The sequence below is a fragment of the Euprymna scolopes genome, chromosome 7, assembly GCF_053919585.1.
Source record: "Euprymna scolopes isolate OS-2025 chromosome 7, ASM5391958v1, whole genome shotgun sequence".
Taxonomy (NCBI): domain Eukaryota; kingdom Metazoa; phylum Mollusca; class Cephalopoda; order Sepiida; family Sepiolidae; genus Euprymna; species Euprymna scolopes.
In genome coordinates, this window is record NC_136488.1 from 156,526,668 (window position 1) to 156,539,374 (window position 12,707).

At 30.3% G+C, this 12,707-nt stretch overlaps 1 protein-coding gene across 1 annotated transcript in view; it reads left to right on the forward strand.

Moving 5' to 3' along the window:
• The first annotated feature begins 292 nt into the window (after positions 1–292).
• The window catches only part of LOC145280252 (digestive cysteine proteinase 2-like), a 37,574-nt gene continuing 25,159 nt past the window's right edge, over positions 293–12,707 (forward strand). The window contains exon 1 of the mRNA XM_080132026.1: positions 293–361. The gene's annotated coding sequence lies outside the window, so the exon portion shown is untranslated. The remainder of the gene's footprint in view (positions 362–12,707) is intronic.

Consider the following 12,707-nt stretch of genomic DNA (forward strand, 5'->3'; position numbering starts at 1 on the left):
AACTTAACAGAAGATTTGGCTAACGAGTCGGTTGTTCAGACCAAAATGTCCGCTTTCAAACATTTTGTTGGCTAAAACGTTGTTGTCTATCACAAGTACCACGAGGATGTTCATCGCGATGTTAAGTTAACGACACAAATCGGATAAGGAGGTGGGTAATGTCACAATGGAAATGGCTAACTTCTCAAGGTTGTTTACAGGTTGTGTCACGTGGTCGTTGACTGATAATGGACGAAGATAAAGAACGATTATCTTTGGAAAGGCAAAATCTTATCAATAATTTTTATAAATACAAAAAGCTTGAGCTTCTCACAAACTCACCAGTCGTCTTCCGGTATTTTGTTGAAACTGCAGCTTGAAGGTAATACATTATTACTCTTTTTGACTCACTTATACTATATATATATTATCTAATATATAAATGGCTACATGTCGGTCTGTCTGTCCGTCTGTTTTTCTTTCTGTCTCCATATTCAAACTCCATCTCCGAAACTAAAAGTTGCAGAGCAGTGCTAGGAGCCTCAATGATTGGATTTTTTATGGATCGTTCTTTTATGGGTCTTTAGCCGATTAAGATATTTTTAAGGGGTCAAACATGAGTAAAAATTGAAAAAGTCGTTATACATTTTGTATATTAATCTTAGTTTATTTTTAATCAGTTCATATGTGTGTCATGTTGGTACAGTGGTAACGTCACCAGCTTTAAATGCTACAGTTTTTAATTCTAGCTGATAGCATCCAAATACATTTTTTTTTTACTTTTAAAATCACGACTATAGTATATACGAAATCTGGACATATTAAAATATCATATTTAAGCGTATTTTACGACCAGCCAAAACGGACCCCCCCGGTAGTATATGTATATATATATATATATATATATATATATATATATATATATATATATATATTAGCGATGTAACTATTCCACTATGTTTCCTGATTCCGTTACAATTACCGATTCTGTTCTAAACTACCGATTCCGATACAATTATCGATTCCGATTCGGACTCTTCTAAATCAGTAAATATTTAGCTATATTGTTTTCATTTTTTCTTTTAATTTTTCGAAATACCTTAAAAACCCATATATTATCTATACTCATATAATTTTTTTTGTATTAAAACCACTTTTTCTACTTCTTTAAAAAGAAAATACAACTTTGTTATATCTTGGTCATGGAATTTACTTTTTCATTTGACGTTAATGCCTGAGCTATGAAGACATGTTTACTGCAAGGCTAAAAATTAAAACATGAACCGATAGCTATTACGTTACGCATGCATATTTGTAATGTTGTTGTTTGACCTTCACCTGAAAAATTCCATTTTGTAAATTTTCAACATTTTGCACCGATTTTCCCGAGCTAAAACACAAATATAAAGTTTTGCATGGGTTCGAATACCCTCTATATGAAGTTTCATGCTTGTAGATTAAAAACTGACAAAGGAGTTTGGTAGGCAAAAATTTTAAAACAAATATATATATACACATACATAAATATATATAGAAAGAGGTTTGTGTTTACGATAACCTCTTTTTACGCAAATATGCAAGTATAAACCATGTAGAATATCTGCATGAATATAATTACATGTAGTACAGGGTGCGTAAGCGGAATTTAGAATTATTGAAGATGGAAATAAAACGAACACAGCAACTAGTCGAGACAAAATCTGCATATATTTTTAAACAAATGTTGTTCAGAAAAGTTGGAATAGTAACTATTCGAAGTGTCCGCCTTCGACATCAATCACTGCTTCCACATGGCGCCTGAAGGCCTTGCAGGTCTTGAAGAGGTAGTCCTCCGACATATTGTTTCAGGCTGTCATGATGGACTGCTTCAAGGCTTCAACACTGCTCTAGGGAATCTTGCAGGCCTCTGCATCCACAACTCTCCAAACAATAGTCAAGGACATTTAGGTCAGATAAACAGGATGGCCAGAAGGACATTGGTAAAAACTCTGTAAAGTTGTTGGCCAAGAAATTTTGGACTTTGGCAGCCTTATGACACGGCGCAGAGTCCTGGATAAAGACGTATTTGTTCTCTGGGTAATTAGCCTACAAAAATGGGAGGATACAATATCGGAGGAGGCTGTAATATTCCTTGGCACCGATCTTTTCATCTTGTTTAAAGAAATGCAGAAAACGCTTTCCGTCTGAGGCCACAAGACCAATATACACATACATAAATATATATAAGCGGCTCTTAAATTATAAAAATAATATTTATAAAAATAACATTTACAAAAATAATATTTATAAAAATAACATTTATAAAAATAACATTTACGAAAATAATATTTACAAAAATAACATTTATAAAAATAACATTTATAAAAATAATATTTACAAAAATAATATTTATAAAAATAACATTTATAAAAATAACATTTACGAAAATAATATTTATAAAAATAATATTTATAAAAATAATATTTATAAAAATAACATTTATAAAAATAATATTTACAAAAATAATATTTACGAAAATAATATTTATAAAAATAACATTTATAAAAATAATATTTACAAAAATAATATTTACAAAAATAACATTTATAAAAATAACATTTATAAAAATAACATTTACGAAAATAATATTTACAAAAATATTTATAAAAATAACATTTATAAAAATAATATTTACAAAAATAATATTTATAAAAATAACATTTATAAAAATAACATTTATTTGACCGGATGTTTGGTCCTCATGACTGGCTTCACATTGCTGCTGGTAGTTCCAATCATGCGATCATTGCGCCGGTTAACAGCCTGGTTGACGGTAAAAAGCTTTTCGTCACTGAAGATTCTTACCTTTGATGCGTTCTTCCTATTCTTTAGCCAACACAAGACCTTTTTATACTTGGCAAGCCGGTTTTTCTTCTGCAGCTTTGTGAGGAGGTGCCGAACGACTCTGACGTAAAAATGCATTCCCAAGTCCTTCTTGGCAACACTGCTAATGATCCCCTCGCGTACGCTTTTGTATTTGGCGAGCGTCCGCATTCAGACTGTTGGGTCCTGTTTGATTGTGGCCTCCACGTCCTTGATGAAGGCCTGTGTCCATTTTTTGTTGGCTGAAGGGAGAGCCGGAGACCTCTCGATGTTGCCTGTGACCTTAAATTTGGTCCTGACGTTGTAGACTGTTGTCAAGGACACTCCAATGATGGCAGCGATGTCCTTGAGGCAAGTTTCCGCGCGAAGAAGATCCAGCACTCTCTGCCTTTTTACTATTTCTGATGGCATTTTTCGTCCGATTGAAACGAACAGTGACTCAAACAACAGCTGACAAATTTGTGTATATCTGATAAAAAAAGGAAATTAAGATCGCATTAATCCATTGGTGGGAAAGTCGATTGGTCGTCAAAGTCGATTCTAAATTCCGCTTATGCACCCTAAAGATGTCCATTAAAAAAAAAAACGAAAAAATTAATGGGGAATTAATTAATATGAATGTTTAAAAGAATATGCAAATTAGCTACATCATTTGCTAGTAAATATCATTCATAAAAATACTATTTATAAAAGTAATATTTATAACATTTATAAAAATAACATTTATAAAAATAACATTTATAAAAATAACATTTATAAAAATAACATTTATAAAAATAACATTTATAAAAATAACATTTATAAAAATAACATTTATAAAAATAACACTAATAAGTTTCAGTGTACAATTTTCGCCACAAAAAATACTTCGTTCTTATTGCTATTTTAGAATAATTTCGAAGTACATTCTGGGTATCTTCTGCAGCCAGACATGTTATTTCTACGTCATTACTCACACTCGGAAATAAGTGAAAATTAGGATGGCAATATATTTATTAGATACGTAATATTGAGTGCTGTGAATGCTTAACTCTTTTAGCAAATGCTATGATTTTTCAAGCTTCTGAAGTGATTGTAATCTGCTGGTTTATAGAATATTGTTGATGATTCATGACTTCTGAGACATTTTTTTACCTGTTCTTTAGTGTGAAGTTTTTTTTTAATTGATTTTTTGTTTGTTTCAGAGCTGTTTTCAAATATCTTAGCAACATCATCTTTTATTATTTGATGATTTGATATTTAACTTTTGGTGGATTATTATTTCACGCATATCTCACTTGACACTCATAAGAATTATTTTGTGTCCGCTACTCTTGGTTACTAAGCCATTAATGTTTGCGATGAATATTATGATAAAGTATAAGGTTTCAGTTTTACAATGGAGCATCGTTACCACATCTCTCAATCGTCTCTCGTTCTTAGACAAAAAACGTCTCAATCCTAATAGATCTCGCACTATCAACCAAACTTGAACCCCTGGCCCATCGCCTAAATGTTACATTATTTGGTCTGTTTTACAAGTATTTTAATGGAATGTGCGCCGACGAATTCGAATCACTTGTACACCCTCGACGTAAATCCGCTCGACTAAATCGATAGGCAGTAAAATCCCACTCTATAGATCTATAGATCTATAGATTTATAGATCTATAGATCTGGCATCGTACATTTCTCAATCGTTTCTTGTTCTTCGACAAGCTCCAAAAAACGTCTCAATCCTAATATATCTCGCACTATGAACCAAACTTGAACCTCTGTCCCATCGCCGAAATGTTAAAATCCCAACCTACACTGTAGAGATCTATAGATGCCGGAAATCCTTCTACTCTAATAGTTTCTTTCCTCGAACTTCTAGACTCTGGAAGTCCCTACCGGGTTTCTGCTTCCCTGACTGTACTGATATGCAGAAGTTCAAGTGTAATGTGAACACACATTTCGCTGCTTACCCCCCTCAATCTCTCTAAATTTGATCCCAAATAGTAACCTCATAGTTGCAAGTGGCACTATGCCATGTTTGGGGTGAAAAGAAACGGAATTTTTTTTTTTGAATGATAACAAAGGTATTTTAATAATATTAATACATAATATAATGTAATTTAATATATTAATACATAATATAATGTAATTTAATATATTATATAATATTAATAAAAATAATTTTAATGATAACAAAGGTATTTTACAAGATAACAGCAATGCGTAACAGTGATATGCTGTTTACGATTTACTTTGCCCAATTAATTCGCAATTAAGGATGGACATGGTTCACATTGAATCCGTTGGTTATTGAACTGCAACAGTTGAGTTCATACCAACAGCGACCTCAAATGAGTCACAATGCCTTTGTTTTGCGTGCTTTTGCAGGTTGGCAGGTTGTAGTCACAGTTTCTTTCACTCACTACGTCATAGTCACACGTGGGGTTGATTTTGTCCCCCCCCCCTGCACTGTCATTATTGTGTTTCACAAAAGAGTAACATTATAAATGTGTTCTTTGATTGTAGACGATAGCATGACTTCATACAAGATAACATTAACTAAACCTGAAAGAAACTCAACTATATTAATGATTTCGAGTTTGCTAGAGGATTGGCAGTAAGCAAAAGATTCAGATAGCGTTAAGGTTAAAGCAGTCTTTATTCTGAGGCACACGTTCAACTCCTGCCTGATGATATTTTTATGTATGGCAGGCCTGTAAATAATTAATACTCTTTCATATAATACGAAAGGTGCATATACAAAATAGGAGTATTCTTTTTTTTTTTAAATATTTATTCAAAATCTACTCTCTCTCTCTCTCTCTCTCTCTCTCTCTCTCTCTCTCTCTCTCTGTCACACACACACACGCACACGCACGTGCACATGCACACACATAGATGCACACACACACACACACACATGCATATACATACATACCCATCACTATTTCTTCTACATTTTTATTCGAAAATTCACATACACGCTTATATATATATATATATATATATATATATATATATATATATATATATATATATATATAAACGCATCCATCGCACTCTGTTTATTCTACTACATTCTACTCATTCGAATATATCTATCTATCTATTTATCTATCTATCTATCTATCTATCTATATATATATATATATATATATATATATAGATAGATATTAATTATTATAGGTATTAATTATTATATGTATCAATTATTATATGTATATATTATTATAGGTATTAATTATTATATGTATTAATTATTATAGGTGTTTTCTATGGTGTGAGAGAGTTAACCTGTATCTAAGATTAAATTATGTGTTTTTTTAATAGGAGTTTACTTATTAATAGCTATACATTATAGTAATCCCTAAGTTGTTTGATTGTGTTTGAATTTGCTGATAAGCGCTGATTCAAGAAGTTTTCGTCGTGATTTATTTGAAATAACTTTAACTATTTTTTGCTTGTTTAAAGTGAAATGTATAATTTTGCTAGTTAAATTTATTGCAAATAAATATATATATACACACATTTTCTTATTTAAGTATACGTAAATAATACTGGATACACTTCAGTAGACGAAACCACACTCCTGCGTTTCGGATTGCATCAACCAATAACAGCTCGAATTCACGCTCTAGAAACCAATAACACTTCCTGGTCCTCCAGCAGTTATTTATTACGTGTGAGACACATGTATGGTTTTTAAGTTAACTTTTACACATAGACACATTTTTCTTTTGACACGTCGGAATTCATACATCGGTTGAATTGTACCCCCAAAACGCAATGAGTCGAGCTAAATTCTATTTATCGACAGCATGTGGGGAACATTTTTAAAAACGTCTTCTTACAATAGTCTTTCAGTGCGTTTTTTTTTTAATTAATTTATGTATATGATAAGCGATGCGATAAGGTGTGCTAATATATTGAATCCAGCTAATTAATTATACGAACAATAAAATTTAAAAAAATTTCTTGTCTTTTTTCTCTCTTATTTTCCCTCTCTGTCCTGCTCCAACCAAGTCTATCGACCTGCTCCACAAACCCCAAAACCTTAACAATCATGACAAATCTCCAAAAAAGAAACACAAATAAACCTAGAACCCCATCCTCCAACGTAGACCCCTACTACCAGGTATCCTTCTCCAACATCAGGGGTCTACGTTCCAACCTTCCAGAGGTTGAAACACAATTACAGGAGACGAAACCGGACATTTTCTTTCTAAGTGAAACTGGCATAGGGCCAACCACTTCCCTAGACGAATTCATAATTAAAGGATATTCCAACTTAACATATAAATCTGACTCCCAAGATCGCCATGGGCATGGAATATGTGCCTACATTAAAGATAGCTTTCCATGTGGTAGGGATATCTCCAGAGAAGACCCTAATTTACCTTATATGTGCTTCCGGGTTGCACTAGCTTACACCACTGCATTTATATTTGCCCTCTATCGCCCCCACAACAGTGGGGTTACTATCTTTAAGAGCATATCTGAGAAAATTGACCACATCCTGTCTGCTCATACTACGGCTAACATTCACATTTGCGGTGACTTCAATGTCCATAATGTGGAATGGCTGACCCACTCAAATAAAACCGATGGCGAGGGGAGGTTTGTCATGATTTTGCCATTGCCTATGACCTCACTCAGATTGTTCACGAACCCACCCGTGTGCCCGATACACCCGGTCAATATGCAAGCCTTCTAGACCTTTTCCTCACAACTTCCCCTGAGCTGTGTTCATGTTCCGTTCTATCTCCTCTGGGATCCTCTGACCACTCCGTTGTAACAGTTAAGATAAAAATGAAATATAATAAGTCTTCAGACGTACCTCTCCACCGTACTGTATATCAATACTCTATGGCTGACTGGGATAGCTTCCGTACATTCATATCCGACCTACCTCTGCATTCCATGTTTAAAAAGGATGTGTCCTCTATAGTATCAGACCTGACCGAATGGTTAATTGTAGACATAGACCATCCAAAAAATTCCAACAGAAACCTAACAGGCAGCCATGGTTCTCTCCTGAATGTGCTGCTGCCATCGTGCACAGAAATCACTTTTTCCATAGCTACCAACGTAATAGATGTACTGAGACTAAAGCTGCTTTCAGGACTGCCACCAACCACTGTAAAAGAGTAATAAAACGTGCAAGAGAGCTATATGCTCAGTCTGTTAAATCCAAAGTAGCTGAGCAGCGGCTTGGTTCCCACCAGTTCTAGCAAATAGCAAACAGGATCTTAAACAGAAGCGTGGGTTCTATCCTAACTATCATTAATGGACCTGAGGTCATCTCGTCAGCATCAGACAAGGCCAGACTATTTGCCAAGAACTTTGCAGCTAATTCTACCCTATGCGACAATGACCATCAACTCCCTGTATTTCCTCCTATAACAGACAACACGCTATGCAACATACAAATATCTGTGCACGAGGTCGCCAAGTTAATCAAGAACCTTGATTCCAGTAAAGCAACTGGCCCTGACGGCATTTCAGTTATAGTGCTGAAAAAGCTCCCACCAGAAATTGTCCCCATACTTACAAAACTGTTTAAGCCTGGCCTTAAGGAGAAGTGCTTTCCAACACATTGGAAAACCTCATCAGTTTGCCCTGTATTTAAGAATTCAGATGAAAAGTCATCTCCCTCTCAGTACAGACCAATAAGTCTCCTGTGTGTCATGAGTAAGTTGTTGGAATCCATATTAAATAAAGAAGTAGTCAACCACCTCAATGGAAACAACCTTCTTAGTGACATCTACAGCAGATGTGCTAACGGTTATATCACATATAAGGTTTCCTTTCCAGGGCAATTGCTCTTGACATATCAAAAGCCTTCGATAAGGTATGGCATAAGGGCCTACTTCACAAGATTCCCAGCTACGGTATTACTGGAAATGTTTTCTCAATCATTAAATCATTTCTCTCTGATAGGTTCATAAGAGTAGTGATTGATGGGCAGAAATCAGAGGGGTCTATCCTGGGCCCAACTCCCTTCCTGATCTACATCAATGATCTCCCAAAACACATACTTAAATCATTCGTTGACATCTATGCTGATGACACGACTATCTATGGCAACACATCAAAGGCCGTAAATGACAAAGTTCTCTCTAATTCTCTCTCTTCTGATCTTGAGCGCGTGGTATAATAGGGGAAGAGGTGGCTGGTCACTTTTAATGCATCCAAAACCAAGCTTCTATCTTTACATCATCAACGCTCTGATCCCCATCTGTATTACTGTACACGCAATAACCCTTATCCCTGAGTGGCTTCTGGGCTTTGATAAGTGGTGACCTCCATGTAAATAAAATCAATCATTTTACATCAAATTTCAGTTTCTTTCAAGTATTTTAAAATGTGTTTATGAGTTATAATACGGACATCACAAATGATTTGAAAATTTAAATGTATCAGATTTGCATTAAATTTGATTCAAAATCATTAGACACCAATTAAGCAAAATTTGCTGAATGTCAATTTCTTCTTTAGATTTCTAACCTTAAGCTTTAAAATTTAGACAATTTATAGAATTCAAATCATAAAAAAAAAATTCGAAAAACTAGAACAACGGCATAATTTTAGCATCGTCATATCTGGATTTAAATCGTCGCAAGGGACATAAAAACGGTGTAAAACTATTCTGTCTTGGAAGTTAATTTTACCCGTCTTAGCATGGACATTTTTCTAGTTATATTTAAAAAAAAATAAGTTAAAAGTATACATTTTTAGAGTTAAGTAAATTAGTTTAATTTCGTATTTTAATTTAATTTTAATTTTACTTAATTCATTAGCCAACTTAAAAGAAGATTTGGCCAAATAGTCGGTTGTTCAGACCAAAATGTCCGCTTCCAAACATTTTGTTGGCTAAAACGTTGTTGCCTATCATGAGGATGTTCATCGCGATGTTAAGTTAACGGCACAAATCGGACAAGAAGGAGGGTAATGTCACAATAATAATAATAATAATAATAATAATAATAACAATAATAATAATAATAATAATAATAATAATAATAATAATAAAACTAAAAATAATAATAATAATAATAACAAAAATAAAAATAATCCAATAATAACAATATAATAACAATAATAATAATAATAATAATAATAATAATAATAATAATAATAATAATCCAATTATAACAATATAATAATAGTTACAATAACAAAAATAAAAATAATCCAATAATAACAATATAATAATAATAATAATAATAATAATAATAATAACCATAACAAAAATCAAAATAATCCAATTATAACAATAATAATGACAATAATAATAATAATAATAAAAAATCCAATAATAATAATAATAATAATAATAATAATAATAATAATAATAATAATAATCAAATTATAAAAATATAATAATAGTTACAATAACAAAAATGAAATAATCCAATTATAACAATAATAATAATAATGATAATAAAAATAATAATAATAAAAACAACAATAAAATATCCAATAATAATAATAATAATAATAATAATAATAATAATAATAATAATAATAATAATAATAATAATAATAATAATCCAAATATAACAATATAATAATAGTTACAATAACAAAAATAAAAATAATCCAATTCTAACAATATGATAATAATAATAATAATAACAACCATAATAAAAATAAAAATAATCCAATTATAACAATAATAATAATAATAATAATAATAATAATAATAACAATAAAAAAATCCAATAAAATTAATAGTAATAATAATAATAATAATAATCCAATTATAACAATATAATAATAGTTACAATAACAAAAATAAAAATAATCCAATTATAATAATAATAATAATAATAACAACAATAAAAAATCCAATAATAATAATAATAATAATAATAATAATAATAATAATAATAATAATAATAATAAAAATAAAAATAATAATAAAAATAATCCAATAATAACAACAACATAATAATAATAATAATAATAATAATAATAATAACAAAACAAAAATAATCCAATTATAACAATAAAATAATAATAACAATAATAAAAATAAAAATAATCCAATAAAAACAATATAATAATAATAATAACAATAACAAAAATAAAAATAATCAAAGAATAACAATATAACAATAATAATAATAATAATAATAATAATAACAATAACAAAACTAAAAATAATCCAATAATAACAATATAATTATAATAACAACAATAACTACAATAAAAATAATCCAATAATAATAACAACATCGAATAATATAATTTTTTATTATATTCATTATTTATGATTATAATTATAACATGTAATAATAACATTATATAACATATAATAATAATAATAATAATAACAACAACAACAATAACAAAATAAAAATATTCAAACAACAATAATAATAATAATAATAATAATAATAATAATAATAAAATAATAACAATAATAATAGCAACAATAATAAAAATCATAATGATAATAATAACTATAATAAGAATAATAATAACAATTATAACAATATTGATAGCAATCACAACAACAACACTAATAACAATAATAACATTAATTATAATATTAATATTAACAACAATAATAATAACAATAATAATAATAACAACAACAACAACAACAACAATAATATCAATAATAATAACAATAATAACAATAATAATAACAATTTTAACTATACTAATATTAATAATAGTATTAATAACAATCATAATAATAATAATAAAACAATATTAATAATATTAAAATTAATAATAAAAACAATAATAATAATGATGATGATGATGATGATAACAATAAGTATGACAATAATAACAATGATGATGATAATTATAATAATAATTACACTAATATAAATTATAATAATAACATCAATAATAATAACAATAATAATAATAAATATAAAATTAATAATAATAATAATAATAATAATAATAATAATTAGTGATGGGACGATTACAACATTTTCCAATTCCAATACAATTACCGATTCCAATTCTTACCAGATCACTAAATATTTAGCTACTTGTCATTATTTAGATTACCATGAAAATATCTGATATAAATTATGCATTTTTTTGAACATAAAAATACGTTTGAGTGATCTATACATTTGAATTATGTTTGTAGCTTAAAAGCAATAAATATTTATCAATTTATATTTAGTAGCAGTTATTTTAAACAAAAAACGAACCAAATAATAAGCAACTATAAGAATCGCATTTGGCATCGAAATGTAGGCAAAATGTTACCGATTCCGATACTTTAAAAAGTTGCGATTTTCTTGATTCCCGATTTTGATTTTGATTAATCGTCCCAACACTAATACTAATAAAAGTCACACACTGTCGCTCATGTCGTACAAACTTTATAAATTAGACCAAAATATCTTTCACGATAAAAACCCGTCTAGCTGAAACCACTATCAATAATTTTGCCCACTCTTTATCTGTGCCTAAATCAAAACGTAGATTCCATGAACAAAGCTTCTTTCTTAGAACTGCACCCATGTGGAACTCTCTACCGCTTGCCTGCTTCCCTCCTGCCTTTAACATGGATGTCTTCAAGTCCAACATAAACAAATTCCTGATGAACCGCCCCCTTAAGTAATGCCACTTTATCAAATCTCCAATACTAACGATTACTAGGACATTATCCCATTGATTACTGTACCCAAAATAACTCTTATCCCCGAGTGGCTTCTGGGCCTTGATAAGTGGTGACCTCCATGTAAAAGAAATGGTATGAGCATAAACTAGAAGGCGTATAGGAAAACGACAATGTCAAACTTCTTTAGAGGTTGAAAATAAAAAATGCCTTTCAGAATTACCACCCCAATCTCCCCATATAAAGAACGGCTTTCGGAATACACACCCCTAACCTCCTCATGTTAAGAACG